This window comes from Giraffa tippelskirchi, chromosome 5 (genome assembly GCF_054371585.1).
Source record: "Giraffa tippelskirchi isolate mGirTip1 chromosome 5, T2T-mGirTip1v1.2.pri, whole genome shotgun sequence".
NCBI lineage: Eukaryota > Metazoa > Chordata > Mammalia > Artiodactyla > Giraffidae > Giraffa > Giraffa tippelskirchi.
The window spans coordinates 11,527,826-11,545,649 of record NC_137279.1 but is presented as its reverse complement, the minus strand read 5'-3'; the positions used below and the strand labels follow the sequence as shown (position 1 = coordinate 11,545,649).

The window sequence follows — 17,824 nt, the reverse complement described above, 5'->3', positions numbered from 1 at the left end:
ATTATAGAATAAATAATTCAATAGTTTGCTTACAGAATGAAGGTATCTAGTAAATATATGAGCTGGAAGATTAAGTTAAGGAGTTTCCCCAGGAGGCAAAGAAAGTGTAAGGATAAAGAATGGAAAATGGAGAGAAAAGAAATGTGGAGAATCAGGTAAGTGTTAAAGTCTCTGTATTAGGGACACAGAAGGAATAAAAGGCAATGGAGAGAGACCAAAAGTTCAAGAATCACGACCAACAACTTCCTAATGTTACAGCTAATAAGTGGCAAAACCAGGAGGTCAGTCCAGGCAAACTAGCTGGACCCTTAACTATTATTTACTGCCCTAGACATACAATATCAAATGCAAATCTAGAGGAAGAGAACCAAGTTAGGAACAGGGCATAAAGAGGGAAAATTATAAAATAAGCAAAAGAGAGGCAGTGTATAAACTGAAGAACAGAGTGTGTTTGGAATGGAGATGAGTCCAGGCTTCCCTGGCGGCTCAGATGGTAAAGAATTTGCCTGCAATGCGGGAGACCTGGGTTTGATCCCTGAATTGGGAAGCTCCCCTGGAGGAGGGCATGGCAACCCACTCCAGTATTCTTGCCTAGAGAATCCCCATGGACAGAGGAGCCCTGCGGTCTACAGTCCGTGGGGTTGCAAAGATTTGAACATGACTGAGTGACTAAGCACAGCCCTCCACTCCATGTGACTGAAGTCCTTACAGTCAGACTTCCCTAGTGGTCCAGTGGGTAAGAGTCTGTCTTCCAATTCAGGAGACACGGGTTCAATCCCTGGCTGGGGGACCAAGATCCCACACACCATGGGGCAATTAAGTCCAAGTGCCACAACTAGAGAAAGCCTGTGTGCCTCAACTAAGACCCAGTGCTGCCGAAGACAAACAAGCAAACAAACATCAAAACCTCCTAAACACAGAAACCACCAGCTGGAAATAACAACAAAACCAGATAAGTTATTTCATCTCTCTAATCCTCAATTTCTTCATCTATAAATGGGAGATTATAACCCCTACATCATAGGGCTTGTTGTAAAGATTAAATAACATAGTACATGCAGAATTCTGAGCACAGGAAAATAACTGTATATAATTACATAAAATTATACAGTTTTTATTTATCCAAATATTCATGAAAAATTTGTTGAAGATCTGTGTACCAGGCAGTGGAATACCATGGTGACCAACACAGACAAAAATCTCTACCTGCGATGGAGCGTCTGGAGGGGCAGGGTTGGGGTGGGGGCGATAAACAAACAAATGTAAATAGATAATATAATGTCAGGTACTGTATGTGCTATCAACGAAATTAGAGCAGGGTGAAGGAAGAGAGGGTTTCCCAGGTGGCTCAGTGGTAAAGAACCCACCTGCCAATGCGGGAGATGCAGGAGATGTGGGTTCAATCCTGGGTCAGCAAGGTCCCCTGGAGGAGGAAATGGCAACTCACTCCAATATTCTTGCCTGGAAAATTCCATGGACAGAGGAGCCTGGTGGGCTACATAGTCCACGGGGTCGCAAAGAGTCAGACATGACTGAGCATGCACACAAAGGAATAGAGAATGGAGTGTGAAGAGGTTCTATTTTGACAGGATGTCTGGGAAAGTTCTGTCCAAGGAATAAAGTGAGGAAACATCTGGAGGAGTGGAGTTCTTGGCAGAGGAACCAGTGCATGCAAAGATCCTGGGGTGGGAGAGTACTCGGAGTGTATGTTCAAGGAATAGCAGAGTGCCGGCATCCCGGGGGCAGAGAGAGCCAGGGAAGTATAGTTGGAAATTAGATTGGAAAGGTAGCTAGTTTTTCTTTCAGCATATAAAAGCTCTGTCTTTGTGTATCCCAGGACCTCAGAGGTGCCCATCGTGGAGGGAAGCCCAGGACGCGCCCTCTACATGAGTAAACTCCTTCTAGCATCTTAAGACTTAGGATGTCAAAAAAAAATTTTTTTTAGGATGTCAGAAGGTACCTCTGTCCCCTAATTGTAGCAGAAGACACCTCAAAATTGAGCTTCCTAGGCCATTTGCCTTTCCCCTGCTGGCCACCAGAAGTATCTTGCAATCCTCAGTGGTCATTCCAAACCAGTCTTCTAATTGCCCTTGTCTGGGTCTGTGGGAATTACTCAGAAATGTTTGAAGTCAGGGAGTCAGCCACACTCTGAGTCACCCCTTATTCTAGGGGAGGCAGCCAGGAAGCAGCCGGGTCTTAGAGAAGGTTTTGATTTAATGCTATTGGATTCACTGACATAGCCCTGCCCATACTTGGGGGTAACCCTATCTCACCCCTGCAGGCTGGGGAGTCCATGTTCTTTAGAAAGGCATCCCAAACACGACCTGATTCTTCCCTCCCCCAGCAAAGGTTGTTCCTTGTTGCTAATCACAGCAGAAGATTCTTTTCATGGCCCATACCTTCAGAGGGGTGTTCTGGCAACAGCAGCCAATGTTAGAAACAAATGCACCCTTTCTGGTTCTATTTTCCAGTCCTCTCTGTATCTGTAATCCATCTGGAAGTCTATCTAGCTTTTTTTTTACTTCCATAAATGCAGGAGTACAGTTTGCATTATTATTTATTGGCAATTTCACCTAGGTGTTTGCTGCTGCTATTACATTTAAAAATAAACTCAGAACCAAAGAGGTGAGGGGAAAAAAACAAACTAATGAATTGCCTTTTATTGGGGCTTTATTTAAATGTCACATTCAGGACATGAGATGGAGAAGAGTCAATTCCCATAAAGTTGGAATCCAGCTTCCTCAGGCTGGATATATTTTCAGGGAGGTTTTAGGGCAGCTCCGAATATTAGCAAACACAGTGTCAGCGAAAGCGCTGTATCTCGCCTGGCCCCTTTATTCTGAATGCTATCATTATAAGAAGGTACAGACTGACCCTCTGGCTCTAAACATTTTTCCTCTGAGGTTGGTGGGAAAGGACTGGAAAATGTAGATAGTGAAGAGGGGGAATCTATTGACATTTTACTCAGAAACGTCCTGGCTGACTTGACTTTTTTTATAACAGTGCACTTAGCCATCGCTTTATCTCCTACGAACAATGATTTTAAGATTCCACTCAGGATTTCTCTAGCCCAGTTATTCTTAGCAACCTGGAACCTATTGGCACTACCACGTCACAAAATGACAACAGGCAGATATTTTGGAGATGGTTAGACAGGGATAAGTGTGGCTCTCATTGACCTGCCCTCACGCAGCTCCTTGAAGTGTTGATGGCTCCTTGGCCAGCCCTGGTAAATTCTATAGCTGTGTACCTTCCTCAGAGCTGGCCCGGGTAGGGATATAAACAGGACGAAGAACAGTTTAGCTCAGTTCATGGATTCATGAGAGATTCACAAGTAACTATTCTTAGAAATTAGGGTATTTCTGACCTTTTGAGATCGAGGTCATGAACAGAAATGACGCTGCACTACCAGAAACTGTGACTTCATGCCAGTCAAAGGCGATCTTCTATGTGCTAGAAAGGACCATGGACCCAAACTGCCACTTCTTGGACTTCATGCAGCTAAAAAGTGAGGACATTAACTCATAGGAATCTTGGGAGCCGATGACATAAATACTGTTGTTCAGTCGCTCAGTCATGTCCAACTCTGCGATTCCATGGACTTCAGCACACCAGGCTTCCCTGATGCGCTAATTAGTAGTGAAAATTACAGTTCTTTGAAAGGCTTTGCTCCCAGACCATATGGCAGCAGCTTCCCTTCCCCCTTTTACTAGGCGCACTCAGAAAGACATGGGAAAAGAAGGATTTAAAATAACCGGAGATACATACTCTGGGTATGTGCCTTCTTATTAGTAGAATTTAACATCAGCCAAGTACAACTGTCCTCTTCATGGGGAATTTGGACTCTACCCTGTTGATGGTTTCATTTCTCTTTTTTTACCATACAAGCTCGGCCACCACCTAACCCTACTCCTGACCTATCGTGGTACTCAATAAACTTGGCGGCAACATGATGGTTTAGAAAGAACATGAGCAATTGGAATTAGAGAGGTCCACATTTGAATCTTGGTTCTGCCACGTACACAGGTACTTAGGGACTCGTCTAAATGCAGGTATTTAACGTCTTGAGATCTCAGTTTATTTCTCTGTTAAACAACGAAAATGCTAACCTCGATGTATCAGCCTGCTAGGGCTGCCATAGTGAAATACTACAGCCTGTGTGGTGTAAACAACAGAAATCAACATTCTCACAGTCTTGGAGGCTGAAAGTTCAAATTAAGGTGCTGTCAGGTTGGTTTCTGGAGGGTCCTCTCTCCTTGGTTGGCAGATGGGCTCCTTTTGTGTCTTCACGTGGCCTCTCCTCTGTGCACACATAGCGAGAAAGCTCTGGAATCTCTTCCTCTAGTTATAAAGACACGGGTCCTATTGGATTGGAGGCCTGCCTTCATGACTTCATGCAACCCTAATTAGCTCTGTAAAGTCCTTATCCCCAAATGCAGCCCTGTTGGGGCTTAGGACTTCAACATACGAATTTTGGAGGGACACAGTTCAGTCTACAACACTCAAATACCATCACAAGCACTACTTCGGATTGCATATATACAGGACCTAGCCTTGTTCCTAGCGCATAGCAAGTGCTCAATGAATACTGGTTCCCTTCCTTCCTTCCTCTGTCACTCCCCTCCCTAGGAGGTCACTTTCTTCTCTACCATGAGGAGCCAGGTGTGAACAGAGGGATTCTCAAGACTTCACTTTGGGAAAAAGAAAAAAATAAAGCCTCCCTTCCCTTCTCATTGTAGTTTCAGATGCCTCCCTGGGCACTCTCTTCTGTCTGGGAATTCTCCTTCCCACCCAGAGGGCTGCACCCAGCCTGCTCCTTCTCTAAGACCCTACACTGACACCTGAAAACATATTCTTTCTCTTGGGAATTTGGATTGAGATTCAGATGGATTTTCCTGCTGAAGGCAAGAAATCCAGTCTGTAAGAAATCTACAGAATGAGGTTGGTGATGGTATTAATACGTATGTAACATACTGCGAGTTCAATGTGAACCAGGTGCTGTTTGAAGAGTTTCCTCCATAGTGACTCACTTACCACAACCTTACTACTCCTCGCTAATGCAACCCTATGAGAAAGACATGCTCATAATTCCTTGTTTTACAGGTGAGGAAGATCAGGTGGGAAACCTTTAGTACTTTGCTCGGGGTCACATAGCTATCAAGTCGCTTCCCTGGGGACTCAGTGGCAAAGAATCTGCCGGCCAATGCAGAGGAGACATGAGTTCCATCCTTGGGTCAGGAAGATCCCCTGGAGGAGGGCATGGCAACCCTCTCCAGTCTTCTTGCCTGGAGAATCCCACGGACAGAGGAGCCTGGCGGGCTACGGTCGATACAGTCGCAAATAGTTGGACCCCACTGAAGTGACTTGGCACGCATGCACCAGATCTGTTACGCTCTAACAGACTATGCTTTTGAGTTTATCAATCACATGTAAATGACTACAGAGAGCCTTTCTTTCTCCCTTTCATTCCTCTGTCCCTCCCTCCTCCTTCCTTTCCTTTTCTTCTCGCTTTTCTTTCTTTCCTTCTTTTTTAATGACTCTATTTCATTACAAAGTTTAAACTGGTTTAAATCAAAATGAAGAAGCCCTCCAGAAAAGATTTTGGAAATAGTGAAAACTTCTCCCCCTCCCCTGCCCTGAATAATAGATGGCTTTCAGCAGTAAGAGGAGGGTAAACTCTTCCTTGGCAGTGTGCCCCATGGAGGCTATGGTGATGACGTGTGTGTGTGCGTGTGTGTGTGCGCGCGTGCACACGCAGGAATGCACATGTCAGTGTGGGAGGAAAACTGTGTGTTCTCATCAAGCCTGGAAAAGCTGAAAGACAAGGTGGGGGCCGAGAGCAGGGGGGAAAGTCAGCAAGCTGAGATCAGTGAGTATGACCAGGAAGTTTTCACCTTTAAGACATGATTCAAAGTGTGTTTGTGATCTAAGGTGAAATTAGTAGACAATAATGAATACATTGAAATAGGCAAGATACTCAATGGTGCCTAGGTTATATTTCTTTTAAAACTTGCTGAAAATAGTGCAAATGTGTGTGAATTAACCTTTCTCAAGTGTACTTGATTAATATATATTGCTATCGTATCAAATTTTAAAGAGTAAATGATTGGCTGCGTCTTGTACATTTTCTTTGGAAAAACTAGTGATCGGCCTAGAGTGAGGCTGCCTGGTATATATATGACCCTTGCTGATACCATTGTCCACGTGGTCAACTGCAGTTGCCAGGAGAGCTGGCACAGTGTCCTAGAGGACAGATTTATCTTTCTCCTCCCAGCTTGAAAGAACACAACCCCAAAATCTTTGGAATTCTTTCCAGAAGGAAGTAACAAGGCAATAATTCATTTGTGACCTTGGTTGATGGGCATGGATCTGGGGGCCCTCTCTTCTTTGACTTAAGTCAGAGGGTGATCCCTTTGGAAGGCAGGGAGAATTTTCCTGAGAGGTGGATAAAAGAAGAGAAATGAAGTGGGGCGATAATATGGTGCCCAGAAGGCGTGGTGGCCAGAGATCGGGGTCTATCAAGAATGAGAGAGCTGAGACACTAGGAAATATGATGAAGTGGAGACAGTATGTAACATAAAGGGTGCAGGTATGGTGGGCCTCAAAAAGAGACTGGAAAAACAGGTATCTTGCACTTCCGTCTTATTCATGAGTCCACAGAAGTCTCCTATTATGTTCAGTTCAATTTGGTTGCTCAGTCTTGTCCAACTCTTTACGATCCCACGGACTGCAGCACACCAGGCTTCCCTGTCCATCACCAACTCCCGGACCTTACTCAAACTCATGTCCATTGAGTCGATGATGCCTTCCAACCATCTCATCCTCTGTTGTCCCCCTCTCCTCCCACCTTCAATCATTCCCAGCATCAGGGTCTTTTCAAATGAGTCAGTTCTTCGAATTAGGTGGCCAAGGTATTGGAGTTTCAGCTTCAACATCAGTCCTTGCAATGAATATTCAGGACTGATTCCCTTTAGGATGGACTGGTTGGATCTCCTTGCTGTCCAAGGGACCCTCAAGAGTCTTCTCCAACACCACAGTTCAAAAGCATCAATGCTTCAGTGCTCAGCTTTCTTTATAGTCCAACTCTCACATCCATACATGACTACTGGAAAGACCAAAGCTTTGACTAGATGGACCTTTGTTGACAAAGTAATGTCTCTGCTTTTTAATATGCTGTCTAAGTTGGTCATAACTTTTCTTCCAAGGAGCAAGCATCTTTTAATTTCATGGCTGCAGTCATCTTGGAGCCCAAAAATATAAAGTCTGTCATTGTTTCCATTGTTTCCCCATCTATTTGCCATGAAGTGATGGGACCAGATGCCATGATCTTAGTTTTCTGAATGTTGAGTTTTAAGCTAACTTTTTCACTTTCGTCTTTCACTTTTATCAAGAGACTCTTTAGTTCTTCTTTGATTTCTGCCATAAGGGTGGTGTCATCTGCATATCTGAGGTTATTGATGTTTCTCCTGGCAATCTTGATTCTAGCTTGTGCTTCATCCAGTCTGGCATTTCTCATGATGTACTTACTCTGCATATAAATTAAATTAGCAGGGTGATAATATACAGCCTTGACGTATTCCTTTCGCGATTTGGAACCAGTCTGTTGTTCCATGTCCAGCTCTAACTGTTGCTTCTTGATCTGCACACAGATTTTTCAAGAGGCATGTCAGATGGTCTGGTATTCCCATCTCTTGAAGAATTTTCCAGTTTGTTGTGATCCACACAGTCAAAGGCTTTAGCATAGTCAATAAAGCAAAAGTAGATATTTTTCTAGAACTCTCTTGCTTTTTCGATGATCCAGCGGATGTTGGCCAATTTGATCTCTGGTTCCTCTGCCTTTTCTAAATCCAGCTTGAACATCTCAAAGTTCATGGTTCACATATTGCTGAAGCCTGGCTTGGAGAACTTTGAGCATTACTTTGCTAGCATGTGAGATGAGTGCAATCGTGCAGTAGTTTAAGCATTCTTTGGCATGGCCTTTCTTTGGGATTGGAATGAAAACTGACCTTTTCCAGTCCTGTGGTCACTGCTGAGTTTTCCAAATTTGCTGGCATTGAATGCAGCACTTTCACAGCACCATCTTTTAGGATTTGAAATAGCTCAACTGGAATTCCATCACCTCCACTAGCTTTGTTCGTAGTGATGCTTCCTGAGGCCCACTTGATTTCGTATTCCAGGATGTCTGGCTCTAGGTGAGTGATCACACCATCGTGATTATCTGGGTCATGAAGATCTTCTTTGTATAGTTCTTCTGTGTATTCTTGCCACCTCTTCTGTTATGTTAGCAGTATTTATTTGAGTATGGTGTGACCTCCTGCCTTTAGTCACCGTGGGGAGATCTGAGCTTTAGAAAGTCACTTTTTTGGAATTCCCTGGTGGTCCAGTGGTTAAGGTGCAGCACTTTCACTGTCAAGGGTGCAGATTCAATCCCTGGTTGGGGAACTAAGACTAAGATCCAACAATCCGAATGGCATGTCCCCCACCCCCTAAAAGGCACTTTTCTTCCCCAAACTTAAAGTCCACAAAGGTGCAACCAGGAGGGAAGGGCTCAGTCTTCTGTGTCAGAAATGATTCTTCCAAAGCAGATTCCATGAAGTTATTAATATCTCTAATATAAGAGCTCATAATATCACAGCCACCACAGTGCCCTATCCAGAGGATGCCATTCACACTGCAGACTATTTGAGCTCCTGGAATACTGTGTACTGTGCATGTGGCTGTACGTGACAGTTCTGCATAGTCACATAGCTTTTTAAAACGTCACTAGATAACACAAGTCCGTATTCCAGTCAATTTCCTAATTTGTTTTTATTGATAAGAAGCTCTGAATGTGTACTACCATTAAAAAACTCTTAAAGTTGGTTGTTCTAAAATGTTTTTTCCTCCTCTGCTACTTAATATTTTTTGTAGGTGTTAATAATCTAGGCTTATTTATGATTACTTTTGTTGTAACTCAACAGTTCTGAACTGGAGGTGGTCAGGCATAACAGAATTACTTGGGAAATGCTTTCAAAATATACTTACCCAGTATATCAACAGAAGAATAGATAAGCAAATTGTGACCCAGACCCACATATACATACACACATTATATTTATCATTCTACTTATATGAAGTTTGAGAACCTGCAGAACTAGTCTATAGTAGTAGAAGTTAATCTTGAGAGGTGATACTGACTGAAAGGTCACTTAAGGGAAGTTTTTGTGGTGATGGATATTTTCTATATCCTGATTTGGGTGGTTTTCACATGGGTATATCTGCGTGAAAAAGTCAAGTTGTATGTACATTTTTATGGAGTATGAATTATATCGATAAAATACTGCCTAAAAATATTATATATATAAACACATATATATATACACCAACTGAAGTCTCTCTCCCCTAGACCATGGGGATAAGATGAATGAGACATGGGGAGCAGGGGTTACAGAGGATGTGTATTTTGAAAAAGCTTCTCTTTTCTCTTTTCCTCTATTACTGTAAACTGCCAAATATCCTCTTAGGAACTGAAATTAGATTTAGGATAAAAGCAAACATTCTCTCTCTCTACTTATATATGACTTTATATTTTGTAGAAGGCCCCTAGTGGTTGTCAGACTTCTCCTAAGAGAGCCTGCTCACTTTCCAGGTGTCTTTGATTGGGGAACCTGTTTTGTTTTGCTTTTCAATGGTTTTAAAGGTACAAAATTAATAAATTAATGAGAAACACCTTGGAGGCGGGAGGAATCACGGAGGCCTATGAGATTTGGCCTGTATTTGTAATTTAAATTGGGCTTAGAACTGATTGAAAGATTTGGGAGCATATTTAATATTGACAAGTTCCTAAAATTACAAAGTTTGAAATAAATGTGTAGCAATGTGTTTGGAGCTTATCCCATCAACCAAGCTCCTAGTCACTCTGATGCATATTGAGGAGACTCAAGTATAATGAAGATTTAGGCAACGGGTTGCTCTTTTCTCTTATGAAAGAAACCTGTGACTACTTTTATATATTTATCTAGAGAATGAAAGTTTTTTTAACCACTTTATGGGCTTTTAAATTACTAAGGCATTTTTTCTTAGAAGTAAAATTATTTAAAATAAAAATGAGTCCACCGGAGTAGTACTAAATCTTATTTGGTGGTTTTCTGTTTTGCCGTTGAACACCTAGTAACATTCTCAACATTTATTTTGATTCTGAAGGCAGTGTGAAAACAGTCCTTTCCCCAAGACGTCCTGGCTTTATCACTTAGCTTCCTCCATAGGCATGCCATCTGCAGAAAGGAGTATATATTCATCCTAGTTCAGACTGGGAAAGACTTGAGAGACGAACTCTTTCAACCAAGCTCTGAAGTTCATGTCACATTCCACTTCACAAACTCAGGCCTATAGGTGAAGTGGCTTCCTCAGGGTCACCCAGGTACAACTGCTGTCTACATACAAGTCCTTTCTCTTCTACACAACAGTCTCAGCGTGTTGTGTTCCTGAGTTTGGTATCAAAGTGACTTTCAAGCAAAAATACACAAATGCCACTTCTTTTCCTCCAAATCCCAAGAGGCCTTCCTTGAGAGCCTGTAGGCATTTCCTTATCTTTGATCTTAATCCTGTCCTGGTTAAATTTTAAAGAGTTTGTAAGTTTGCATTTTGGGGCCAGACACACTAGGGTCCATTATCATAGTATACTTGCTCAGTGATCCTCGGTGAGACAGATAATGTCTTCACACCTCACTTTCTACATCTTAGAAATGGGGATAACAGTGTGTGAGCATATGAAGTGCTTCCCACACTTCCTGGTGGACATTAAGGCACTTCCTAATTTTCTTTGGAAATCCAGCAAGTCCATATTGACAATATCCAGCTATTTCTTGAAAGTTGGAGAAACTGATCTTAACTCCCTTCAGCCTTTTCCCTGCCATCCCTTTAAGGTCTTCTCTGCTTCCTTGTAATTTTGGAGATGGGCAAATGCTCAGAGAAGTCACGTGACCACAGATTTGTACCTGATGGGTACAGGAGACTCTTCCCCAAGAGCCCAGGAATTTTTCTGAGTTGTGGGACACGGAAGGAATTTGGAACGACATCCTCAGTGGCAATTCTCCGAGGACCCTATTCAACCTAAGAAAGGTTGAAAGGACCGGGCTCGGGTAAGACCACAGCTTCCTCAGGCATCATTTTTGCAATGCCAAGGACCACAGAAAAACAGGCAAAACCTTTAATTTTTACAGCGACAGAGGTCAAGGCTTTCAGGCACGGGGACACTCTTCGGCCGGTGACGGCAGGGCAGGTCCGAAAATCCGGGTTCCCGGGCTTGGCTACGACAGCCTGGTTCGTCTTACCAGCTGCGTCTCATTAACTCCACCTCCGAAAACGCTCAGGAAGTTTCCTCCCAGTGCCTACGCCGGCTGGGTGGGGCGATTCTGTGGCATGGAAAGAACCGGGGAAACGATTCTAACTCCTTGGGTACACTAATTCCTTGGGTACACTAACTCCTTGGGTACACTAACTGTTTGTACGATTCCCGGAGGAGCGGGTGAGAGGTGGTTTAGACTCCAGGTTTGGTACCCAGAGGTTCCAGGAGTCCTGGACAGACAACTTAAAAGATTGCCTACTCTGGGAAGACACCCTCCTTTCTCCAGGTCTGTTTCCCCTGTGCAGTGACTGTGTGGGGACGACCTGCTTCGAGGGGTCCCCCAAATAAGGTGGGCCGCTCTAGGTCGGGGTGGGCCAGTCCCCGTTGCGGCCCCGCCTCTGCAGGTTGCGGAGTTCTCGGTGGGATTTTTCCTGCCCCACCCCGGCAGACCCCGTCTTGGCCCCCGTCCGGGAGAGGCGCTAGGTGGGGTCGCTGTGGTCCCTTCGCTTTCCCCATTCCCCCCGTTTCTTCCTCCGGGGAGTTTCCCCCCGTCCTCCCAGCTCAGCCCTCACCTTTGAAAACCTTCTCCCAAAGCCACCGCATTTATAAAAGTGCGCGACTTCTCCCGGGCCTGCAGAAGGAGCTCCGGCAGCTCGGCATTCCTCGGATTCCAGCGCTGTGACGTCCCCAAGGACGCGCGCCCGGGGCTCGGGAGCCGGGGCTCCCCTTCCCGCGCCGCCCCACTGCGCCCCCGCGCGCGCGCCCGCCCGCCCCGCCGCATTCCTCCCCGCCCCCGGCGCGCGCCCCGCGCTCCCCCCGCGCCGCCGAGCCGGGCCCGGGGGTGGGGGAGCCGCGGCCGCCGGCGCCTGCTCCGTCCCCTCCCACTCGCCAGGCCCCTTCCTCCCTCCTCTCGCGGCCGCTCGCATTTCCTGCCGCTCTGGCTCTCCCGGCCCCTGAAAGTTCGTCCCAACTTTTCTCTCCCCAGGGAGGGCGCGGCGGGCGCAGTCCGGGGGCAGGTTGCTGCGCTCGTCCTCGCTCTGCCGCCTGCTCTCCGGGCGCCGGTACTAGGCGAGCGGCCGCCACTCCGTGGCCCCTGGCGGCGCGTCCCCTCCCACCTCGCCCAGCCTCCACGTCCCGGCCCCCTCTCTGGCGGGACAGCCCCACGCCGGGGTGGTTCTCCTTTTCCCCTTTCTCCGGGCGCCCCCGCGCCAACTCTCGCGCCGGGATCGCGGCGGAAACCTCTCTCCCCTTTCGCCTCCTCCGGCTCCTTCCCTCCGCCCCTCCTCCGCCAGCCACTGGAATCAATTCCTTGGGGGGACCTGGGACTCCGCCGCCCGCGGAGGGCAGCCTTTCGGCGCAGGACTCCGGGGTACCGACGGGGCCATGTAAGCAGGTAAGCGGCGTCTGGGGCGGGGAGTCAGGCCCCAGGTTGGGGGCCGCCCTGGGCGCTCCGGGTGCCTGGCCGAGGACTTGGGCGAACGCTGGCCACGCCGACTTGGGATCGGCGGCCCGGGACGCCTGGCAGGACAGCGGGAGCGCGAGGGGGCCGGGCAGCTGGACTTGTTAAGTGGCGGTGGGAGCCGCCTGCTAATGCGAACGGCTTGGAGTTAAGGTGGAAGGTGTGCGCTGTCTGCAGAGTGGACGGTGAAACTCGCACTCTCGCCCCCTCCTCCCCACTGCTGTTTTCTTTTGGGGAACCACAGAGGGCCTAGTGAGGGCAGCTGAGATACCCAGACGGCGGGGGCCGGAGGATGAAAGCCAAAGACGTCGCTGCCTCTCAAGCTGGAGAGGGTCCCCCGCCGCGACCCTCTTCTGTTCCACACCCCCCCCAACCCCCCAGGAGACAGGATCTTGAGAGGGAGACGTTTCCATGCCCTCCCACTAGGCCACAGCCTTGCCACCAAACTCCTGGGCTTCTTGGCCCCTACTTGGGTGGTCGGCCGACTCACAGGGAGACCCTGTGGCCCCCTAATTTCAGAGCAGGTCTCCACCTCGAACGCCCCACGTTCTGAGTATTAACAAGTTCCGAGGGTGGTGTTCAGACACCGTCTCCCCTTTCTCCTGGCATGACCCCTACTTCTTGGGTTTCAACGCTCGGAAGAGGTTTTTCACCTTTTTGAGGAGCAGTGAGGGAGCGCTGTCCCGACCCCTCCCTTTCCTTCCCACTTCCTCCAGGTCCCCTCACCCCCACCCCACCCCTCCCTGCAGCTTAAGGCCGCGTGCGGGCTTTCACCTTCAGTCCGTCCAGGGGCTGGCTGTTGCTGGGTCTTTGAAGGTGAGGAATTTCCAGACCGCCAGCTGTTGATGGGTTACAGGGTTTCCACCAACGTGTGAATTTCTTCAAATGGGTTAGTTCGTTGGCCCATTCATTGAACAAACCTAGTATGGCAGTTTTTCCCCCTGGGCTAGAAACTGGGGATACAAAGATGCTAAAACAGAATGTAACTGCAGCCTGCCTGAGGAAACCCACTGGCTGATCTGGAAGTAGAGTGTAGTGAGAGGGCCTGGGAAGGCTTGGTCCAGAGGTGAGGGGGCCAGGTGTACGCTGAGTCTGGAGAGTTGAGGTGTTGCTCACCTAGAGGACCAATTAGGAAAGTGCCTTCCAGGGGGGAGGAAAGAACTTGTGCAAAGAGTCATCCAAAATATGAGTGCAAAGAGATCATACTTAATCGAGAGTTGGGGGCAGAAGGGGGATTTATGGCTTGGTTGGTTCAGGGTAGCCAGGACAGCTTTTTTTTTTTTTTTTTTTTAAATATCAGCTATTAAACTGGAAGCACTTAGGAACCAAGTAGCTTCCAGAGGCGCACACGTCTCTTTGGATGCCTGATGCTGGTTCTGCAACAAGCAGTGCTTGGGGGACCATCTACATTTTCATTGACACTCATGCCTGGTTTCATCAGAATGGTACTGATTCCCGTTCAAAGGGCCACCTGACAGCAGTAGGTGATAATACCGCAGCTTACAGAACCTTGTATTGAAGTCGCCTTATCTTTTGGTGATGGCGTTAAAAGCATGTGCCTTGGGAATGATAGCCTTAACGAGTGGAAGCTGGAGAGCACAGATGCCCTTTTGCCTAATCTGACTGGGCGTCTGTGCTGTGCAGAGTGAGTTCGTGTGTGTGTCACTGTGTTTGTTGTAGTATCCTCCACTTTCCCACGTCATCACGGCATCAGCACAGTTGGAGGAATGACTTTTCCTTCCTCTGAAACTTTACGAAAAGCTGAATGTCTTCTAGCAGATTGTTGTCACCTCCTGGTCCAGGAATCAGCAGATCCTGCCTAGAAAGCTTTTTATAGCGCAGGAGCCTCCTGTGCGTGGTTCAGGCTCAAGGGTGCCTCTTCACTGGGCTGGAGTGGCGGTGTAGTATTATTCATAGTGGCTGCGTCCTGGCCCAGGTGGCGGAAGTCCAGCTCTTGGTGACCTCAGGCCAGTACGCGAGACTGAGAAGAGCACACTGACTTCCTACAGTGCTGGGTGTTTGCCTAAACCTCCCCCAGCCCCCCAAAAAGAGAAACAAAAACACACCTTTCTTTATCTCAGAAACAGCCTCCAGACAACGGCTTTCCTGAAGGTATAGGACCTTCATGAGAAAAATGGCTCAAGAGAAACTCTTGCTGTTCCCAGGTACCAGTCCAGCCTCCATCATTGGCTTAAACATACAGTTATTATTAACACTTTAGATATTCAGGTTTGTGCAGACCATGTGGAACAGACAGCTGTAATGGAAAGAGCATTTAGGCTATTTTCATGTGGAGGAACCTTAAAAAAACCAGAGAAAAATTAGGATGTTGGGGAGAATTCTTACTTTTCCTGAATGGATGAGCCAGAAGTTGACAACTATGAGAACTTTTCCCCTCAGTGCCTTCCCTCCTTATGAAGGGTTTCTGTTTTTAGCTTCAGGGATGCGAACATACACCCTTGGATTGCACCTTGTCCCCCACCTGGGCTCCGTATTCTTATCCTTCGTCACCTGCAATCCTGCATTCGGACTTCTTCAGTCACCAAACGCTGTGCATTTTTTGAACTCATTCTAAGCCTCAGCGCAGTGTGGCTTGTTAGAGATAAGGCAGGGGAAAGAGATAAGATGAAATCTTTAGCCAATTCAATTATTGCTGCTTGTGCTGCTTGAAAAAGAAAGAGGGAAAACAAGCATGTTTTGGGGGGGAAAAGGTTAAAATTGATGTCTAAAATAATACTCTGAGGTCTCCCCTTACTGATTTAATTTACCCTTCCCCCCCGTCTGAGCCCCGGGGAGGGCTTATCGAATGGTTCAAGGGGTGTGTGTAGCAAATTCAGCAGCTTTTCTGGCCTGTTGGTGTGTTGGAGCTGGAGATCCAGGTTTGGGAGTTCGAGATATAGCTAAGTTTGTGTCCCAGCTCTGCCGTCTTTTAGCTGTGATGTTGACCGAACTTTGCAGTTCTTCCGAGCCTCCCTTCCTTCGTCCCTAAGGTGGGGCCAGTAGTTGTTAATGTGCCAGGGTACTTGTGGGGAATTCTGTGTGATGCCCTGTGCCCCTCTGCTCACAGTGCCTCCCTCACACTGAGGAGGTGTTGGGTCAGGATGGCTATTTCTATGTCCCAGGAGTTATATGTGGCCATGAATGTGTTCTTTGTGTGTCGCTTTTCCCCAGCAGCCTGAATTCACATGCGTGCCAACATACACATAAGGCTTTGTCTTTGACCTTTTTTTTTTTTTTTGGTCTGTTGGCTCAAAGCAAACGTGTTGGCCGGCAGCTGTTAGCCCCTCATGTAGAAGGAGGGTGTGAGTTGCAGGACCAGGCAGTAGGTTAGTTTAGGGGGGGAAAGCCACGTAGACAAGGGCAGAAAAAAGGATCCTTTCCCCCGTATACTGCTTCCTATAATGAGAGTCGAGTGCTAATACAAGGATCCTTGCGTTTCTAATGTTGAAATCCAGTGAATTAAATGATGTTAGAATAAATCCGCCTGCCTTTAGCAAGAATGCAAAAGGTAGCCGATCGGCACAAATGGGTCTCTGCAGCCTTGCTTTCCTTCTTTGAAGCTCAGGTCTAAGGAGTCAATTGCAACGCGCCTCTCAGGTCCTGCCAGCTTCAGGTCGCTTGAACTTTAATGTTGCCTTTCATCCGAGAAGCCTGAAGTATTTGGCAAACATTAACTCACTGATCTTCATGTCAACCTCCCAGCAGGAGGGGATGTTAGAAGAAAGGAACAACTCCTAAAACGTCAGGAGGACAGGTGTGTAGTAACTGTTCCAGAAGCCGAACGGATTGTTAGAGCCAAGAATTGATTGAGAATCCTACGTGATACAGGATTGCAAACAGGTCCCAGGTGAAAGAAGACCCCTTTGAAGAGTAGAGGGAAAAAGTTTAGGAAAATGCAGATCAGGCTGTGGTTTTTGCAGTGGAAAGGGAGAGGAAATCGCATTGCTAGGACCAGCCATTGCCTTTGCTGTGTATTGCATGCATGCTGATTATGAAAATAAATAATCTCTGAATTATTTATAATTTTGAATGAGAGGATATGATGCAATTCTTGTGGATGAGGATTTAGAGTAGCTGAGGTAAAAGGTAAGTGACTAAGTACCTTTTTGTGGGATAGGAGTGGTTATGTGTCCAAGTTGAATTATAAATGGCATATGAACATTGTTTTAATTTCCTTTCCCTTTTTCCTGTTGGTTCCATATGCCTTGGCATGGTTTTGTTTCACTCTCCACTCAAGCTTTTGTTGGACTTGTTTTATGGTCCTTGCTACTGGAAAAAAACACATTGTGGCCAGGCTTGGATCAAGCTTGTATGTAAAATCTGATACGTGGCTGATTTGGCTTAGTTCCTGAGGGGACTCCATTAGGCCCAGCTCAAGGATTTCATCCTGGGCCTGGTCAGTTAGCTTGACCCAGAAGTCTGTTGCATTTCCAGAGGTCCTGTAAACCCTAGGTGGCCATCCCACCAGTGCTTGATGCTGGTCAACCGGGAGGTGTGGTGAGAAAAGGAGGGAAAGCGTGGCGTGACATCCTCTGTGAAGGTGAGCATCCTTTTCACGTTTGTGATGTTTGAGATTTTAGTACTGACCGATATTCCTAAATCGGGGAGCTTTACTGTGAGGGCCGCTGACTTGATCTCCTTTGGCTTCATTGTTGAAAATTAGCACAAGTTCCTGATGCTTGTCTTTGTGCAAAGTGTATCCTTTTCCAGCACTTCGTTTCCTCAAATCTTTGGGAATCTGTCTCCCAGGAGTTCTTTCTTTCACACTCCATTCCCTTCAGGTAATTGGGACATTAGCTAAGGCGGTAGTGAGACTCAGAATCACCTGCAGGGCTCATTAAACACTGTTTGCTGGTATTATCCCCCACGCCCACCCCAGCTTCTGATTCTGTAGGTCTGGGGTAGGCACTGAGACTTTGCATTCCTAAGACACTCACAGGTGATGCTAATACTCCTGGTCCTTGATCACCAACATTTTGAGAATGGTTGAGTCATTTTGGTCCACCCACCTCTGTCAGCCTTGTGTGGTAGTCACTTAA

General features: G+C 46.8%; 1 protein-coding gene and 1 long non-coding RNA gene across 7 annotated transcripts in view; one reads left to right on the top strand and one right to left on the bottom strand.

Annotated features, from left to right (window-relative positions):
• Nucleotides 1-8,783: 8,783 nt before the first annotated feature.
• On the bottom strand, nucleotides 8,784-12,079 carry LOC145506493 (uncharacterized). The gene is made up of 2 exons (XR_014053971.1): nucleotides 11,899-12,079; nucleotides 8,784-11,393 (listed from the first exon to the last, which is right to left on the bottom strand). It is a non-coding gene; the product is annotated as an uncharacterized LOC145506493 (long non-coding RNA).
• Nucleotides 12,079-17,824, top strand: part of PTPN14 (protein tyrosine phosphatase non-receptor type 14) — a 193,678-nt gene continuing 187,932 nt past the window's right edge. For 3 of the 6 annotated variants that reach the window (XM_081491309.1, XM_081491299.1, XM_081491302.1), the window contains exon 1: nucleotides 12,120-12,719. The gene's annotated coding sequence lies outside the window, so the exon portion shown is untranslated. Of the gene's footprint in view, nucleotides 12,720-17,824 lie in introns of all 6 variants that reach the window. The other 3 variants (XM_081491310.1, XM_081491305.1, XM_081491307.1) reach the window with 3 other exon arrangements.